The sequence below is a fragment of the Apodemus sylvaticus genome, chromosome 6, assembly GCF_947179515.1.
Source record: "Apodemus sylvaticus chromosome 6, mApoSyl1.1, whole genome shotgun sequence".
In the NCBI taxonomy this organism is placed as follows: Eukaryota; Metazoa; Chordata; class Mammalia; order Rodentia; family Muridae; genus Apodemus; species Apodemus sylvaticus.
Window position 1 is genome coordinate 131,001,095 of NC_067477.1, and position 6,000 is coordinate 131,007,094.

A 6,000-nucleotide genomic window follows, 5' to 3' on the forward strand; every position below is an offset into this window, starting at 1 on the left:
TGTTTCTGGGTTACTGGGTCACTGGGCTGAAGCCTGGTTGGTATGATGTGTTCTCTGTGCCCACGTGACCAGCTTTAGAGGGTTCAAAGGAGCAGAGATATGTGCTTTTCCAACAATTGTGTGTGTGTGTGTGTGTGTGTGTGTGTGTGTGTGTATGTGTGTGTGTGTGTGTGTGTGTGTGCACTCAGCCAGGCCAGGTTTCTACCTGCCAGCCACTGAAATGGGAGCACTTGCATTGATTTAGGAGACCTTGATGCCTTGAAAAACAGGTAAACAGAGGCTTAATGGGAGCTAAATAGTTTGACCAAATGCGGCAACCACTGCTACAGGTCAACTCTTAAAACCTGAGTCTGTGTGAACCCCAGAGCAGGATCAGCATTGTACTGACAACAGCACAGCCTGCCCCTGCTCTGTCTTCACTTACAAAATGGGCAGGTGCCAGGGACACTTGTGAAGAAAGGGTGGATGGGGGCTGGAGACATGGCTCAGCAGTCAGGAGCACTTAGAGTGCTTCCAGATGACCAGGGTCCAGTTCCCTGCACCCACGCTGGATGACTTGCAATTCTCTGTAACTCCAGTTTCAGGGGAGGACACTCTCTGGCCTCTTGAGATACCTTACATACATGTGGAACACATGAACTCATACAAACAGACCTAGACACATGAATATAAATAAATATTTTGAAAGATAGGCAGACAGACAGGATGGATGAGTACATGTTCAGAGACATACATGCGTGTCACATAGAAAGAATTAAACAGCAATGCCCCAAAGTGTTCAAACCTGGTTCTCTCTGGGGTCAGGGACAAGCATAAAGAAGAGGGGAAGGGAGGGGGTAAAGTGAATTCTCTCCAGTTAGAAGACATTTGTGTGTCACATGTGCAATTAAAGTATAATACAGGTGGTGACAGCACTTGGTGTGGGGAGCTGCAGCCATGTCTGTCACCACTAAGGGAGCCCAAAGGAGAGAGATCATCCTCTGCCTATTTGATGTGGACAGAACTCTCAATCCAGCTCACCAGAAAAAAAGAACTGTGAGGTATCAGCACTCCTGCAGGAGCTGCAAAGTGGGGTACAGATCGGTGTGTTGGGTGGCTTGGACTGACTACTGTAAAACTGCTGATCAGAGGGGTGATGGGGATGAAGTTATTGAAAAGTCTGACTGTGTTTGCTCAGAATGAGACAGTGCAGCAGAAGTATGGACGACTACTCGTCCAGCTGCTGATCAAGAACTGAGTGGGGAAGGAGCTCATACAGAACTTGATCACCTTCTGCCTCCGTTACATGGCCCCGCTAGGACAGCCCAAGAAGCACGGAACCTTCATTAAGTTTCAGAATGGCATACTGACCATCCCGCCCATCTGCCACTGCTGCAGCCTGGAGGAGAGAATCGAGTTCTATGAACAGAAGTTTGTGGTATCCCTCGAGTCAAAATTTGATAGCAAGGGGCTGAGGTTCCCCGAGGAGGCAAGGTAAGCTTCGATGTCTTCCCGAGGGCTAGGATAAGTCCTTTAGCTTCAGCCTGGATGAGGACAGCTTCGAAACCATCCACTTTGGGAATGAGACCAGTCCTTGTAGGAATGACGTTGAGATCTAGCAGACCCCCCATAGTTGGCCATAGCCGTGCTCTCCCCTCAAGACACTATACTATGATGCAGAGAGCTTTCTTCCCAGAGATAGCCCACGAGGTATGACAGTGCCTACAGCTGAGCATTGAGACTTTGAAGAGACCTCAGGCTTGAAGAGAGAACCATGGGGTATCACAGTTCCCCTCCCTCTGGCCCAACATGTATGGTCATGTGGGGCACCGCAAGCTCCACCCACACAGGAACAGGCTCTGTGTGTCAATCATCCCCAGTCTGGTGGCTTCTGATGAAATGCATTCTTGCGCTCTACACAGATGGTCCTGGCTTCTGATGCTGCTGGTCTTTGGGACAGAATAGGAATGGCTAAGGTTAAAAACTCAGGAGACAGCAGGTGTTGGCCAGGATGTGGAGAAAGAGGAACACTCCTCCACTGCTGGTGGGATTGCAAGACGGTACAACCACTTTGGAAATCACGCTGGGGTTCCTCAGAAGTCTGGGCATGACACTTCCGGAGGAGCCTGCTATACCACTCCTGGGCATATACCCCGAGGATTCCCCGGCATGCAATAAGGACACATGCTCCACTATGTTCATAGCAGCCCTATTTGTAATAGCCAGAAGCTGTAAAGAACCCAGGTGTCCCTCAACGCAGGAATGGATACAAAAAATGTGGTATATTTACACAATGGAGTACTATTCAGCCATTAGAAACAAGAATTCATGAAAGTCTTAGACAAATGGGTGGAGCTGGAGAACATCATACTAAGTGAGGTAACCCAGTCTTAAAAGATCAATCATGGTATGCAGTCACTGATAAGTGGATATTAGCCTAGAAACTTGGAATACCCAAGACATAATCCACATATTAAATGATGTCCAAGAAGAACGGAGGAGTGGCCCCTGGTTCTGGAAAGACTCAGTGCAGCAGTATAGGGCAAAAGCAGAACAGGGAAGTGGGAAGGGGTGGATGGGGGAACAGGGAAGAGGGCTTATGGGGGGAGTGGGGAGCCAGAAAAGGGGAAATCATTTAAAATGTAAATAAAAAATATATCGAATAAAAAAAAAAAAGAATAGGTTTCATCCTAAAGGTTAGCAAGTGAGTTAAGATATATAGCCTGCTCGCCACAGACTGACGAGGGCAGAGTGGCAGGGAAGGGACATTATTCAAAGGACTTTGTCACAAATATTAAAGTTCCCAAATCAAAACAAAAAAAAAATGGCAATAAAAAATACAAAGTGAACCAGTTAACTCCCAAAGTCCCTTCCACGTGAACAGGCAGTCAACCCCTCTGCTTCCTGCAGATACAGGTAACCATGTGATTTTACCAACACTGTGGGGTAATTTCGCCATCTAATGGCCACTTTAGAAATTACAGCCTCTTAGTTAGAGGCTTCTAAACACTGGTATTGTTCCTGAAGACAAAGAAAAAAACGATTTTCTTTAAAAAGTCTAGAAGCAAAGAGCATAACCAAAAAAGTGAAAATGGCTGGATGTTCTAGGGTACTTTGGGGATTCAGTGCTTTATGAATTATTAAAGGTAAATTTAGATTAAAGAAATTGACTGGCAGAGATTTCTGTGGTATGCTATTGAGTGGGAAAAATAACCAGCCTACAAAAAAATCTTAATACACACACATACATACACACATACACACAGAGATACACACATACAATGGAAATAATATGTCTAGATGAATATCAATTAAAGAAATCATAATTTAGAATAATATACTAACTTCCCAGCTGATGGTCTGAACAGATAATTTCAAGAGAATGTCAAATAAATTAGCAAAGACACTAACGATGCCCCTGCCTAAGATAACCATATTGTCCCCACTGAATCCTCTAGCATGTGTGTTGGGTCTCCCTTGGTGAATGAGGGGAGTGGAGGAGTAGTTTGTTTGATTGTTTGTTTGTTTGTTTGTTTGTTTCGTCAGTCTATAACTAAGGCTTTATTTATGTATGCAATTCTTCAAACAGTTTAAATGTATTTTCTTTTCTATTAGATATATTCTTTATTTACAATTCAAATATTACCCCCATCCCATCCTCCCTCCCCCTGCTTCTATGAGGGTGTTCCTCCACCCACCCCACTCCCACCTCCCTGCCCTCAGTTCCCCTATATTGGGGCATCTATCCAGCCTTCATAGGTCCAAGGGCCTCTCCTCCCACTGATGCCTGACAAGCAATCTTCTGCCACATATGCAGCTGGAGCCATGTGTAACCCACCCCCCACCCACCACCCCCCACCACCCCCACCACCCCCACCACCCTCACCACCCCCACCCACCACCCACCTCCCCACCCCCCCACCCCCCTGCCGGTTGATGTCTTAGTCCCTGGCAGCTCTGAGGGTCTGGTTGGAATGGAGCAGTATTGAATACCTTCCCAACATCCTTCTGCGGGTCACCTAAGGAGCTTGCTACAGTGCTGTTATAGGGATAGTGGGAATGGTGCAATGTGTGTACCACAACGACTGTTGGACAGTAAGTACTCAGTGAACCGGACTTCTGGGACTGCTATTCCACTGCTACTGTAAGAAGATCATGTTCAGGCCCCATAGACTCTTGAGCACTCCATCTCCAGGATATTAGTAAGGCAGGGTCAGAGCTGTCGCTCAAGTCAGATAAGACACTGGGCAACCGAATGCAATGGCGTCTGCTCTGTCCTAACTCCCTGATTCTGGGAGTTTCTTTCTGACTAGGATCAGAAATGCCTTGAGTCCCTCCCACTCCACCTCAGCACCACCTGGTGGAAACAAAGAATCACACTTTGTCCTGCCTGGCATTCACTAAAATACATGATTCTTGAATTACGTGTCAGTTGGCGACCTGCCTTCCTCGTTTTGTTCTCTGTTTAATGAAGATATGACTTGATTCTTGACCTTTGAGAACAGTAAGGTTGGACATCACCTTACAGCGCTCCTCTTGACCCACGCAAGGGACATGCGACCTCTTGACCTGTGCACGGGACATGTGATTTCTACTCATCTGCCTTATGACCAAAAACCTCCACAACCACCAATATTGACTTCAGTGTCACAGAGAGATTCTTCACAGCTCCCAAATGCAGTCTCATGCCTGCCCATACGGTGAAGCCCATAAGCTCGTAATTAAAATGCACTTTGTCACAAGTAGGACAATGATGTTGGCATGAGACTCCAAGGACCCCTAAGCGTCGCCAGATGTCAGGTAAGAATCTTGAGAAAGGTTTCACTAAGTAGCAGAGAAATTTAAATAAAACTCTCAGTGAAGCATCTCACCCAGTTAGAACTGCTAGTGACAAAAAGACACAAAACAGCTTGCTGGGGAATACAGAGATAAGGGAACACTAACCCACTCTAATGGAGGAGTAAGTTCATGCAGTACTCATTACTGTAAAATGCTAAAGATAAAAATGCATGCTTTTTAATATAAAGAACCTTGAGAACATTTCGACAGAGGCCACCCTGGTCCGCTGCACCTTCATAAGCAGGTCTCCATTAGCTTCACACTGTTCCCTGGTCCAAAGACAACATCTTTAGCTTGTCACATCTGCCCTGCCTTTTTATTCTGTTTCAGGAAAACATTGCTCATCTACAGAAGTCTATTTATCAGCTAGCCCCAGAGCCCCTCTGGGAAACAGGAAGAACATAAATCACTACAGTCTCTATGGCATCATATTCAAAGCAACAACTTTGGAGTTAACCAGGACAAACTTGCAAAAGTCACTTCCGGCCTGGGGTAAGTCAGTGTGTGTCTCTTCCTCTGAGACACGGGACAAGGAAAGTTGTGTCATGGCAACAGCGTATGTAAACGGTCCAGTACAGAGCCCAGGGGATGCTGAGGGCTCTGGGAGTGGCTCCCTCCCTCCACAGAAGGGTTCAAGAGAAGCCACAGGCTGCTGACCTCCCCTCTGCCCTTTCAACTCCTCCTCACCCTTCTTTACACTGCTTGTCCATGTAGACAGCGTAGATGTATCCCCATATCTGGCCAAATCTGAAGGCTGAGAGACTTCAACTGGATACCAAAAGGAAAAGAAAATCATGTTCTTGCTTCAAATATTCCCATTTCTGGGCCAGTGAGATGGATGCACACTTTTGGCAAATGCCACAGCTGTGGTCAGTCATAAATCCCCCTAAAGCTTCTCTCTTCTGGTTTCTATAACCACCTCCCCACTTGGAGTCACCAAGCAAGACTCATGAGCCTAGAATCAAGCACCCTATTAGTTCCCCTGAGTCTGTACCCCTTAAGCAGTCCTTTTGTAAAAGATACCTTAGTTTCCTCTGGTGGGTGACCTCTCTTTCCTACTGGAATTTAACTGACTTAACAACAGTTGACAAAACAGATAATGCACCCATAATAGTCCATGGTACATGTGCCACATAAGCCAGATACAGACACACATGTACACGTACACACCAGCATTTATTC

At 46.2% G+C, this 6,000-nt stretch overlaps 1 pseudogene; it reads left to right on the forward strand.

Moving 5' to 3' along the window:
* Positions 1 to 936: 936 nt before the first annotated feature.
* Positions 937 to 1,695, forward strand: LOC127688006 (phosphomannomutase 1-like; annotated as a pseudogene).
* The last annotated feature ends 4,305 nt before the right edge of the window (positions 1,696 to 6,000 follow it).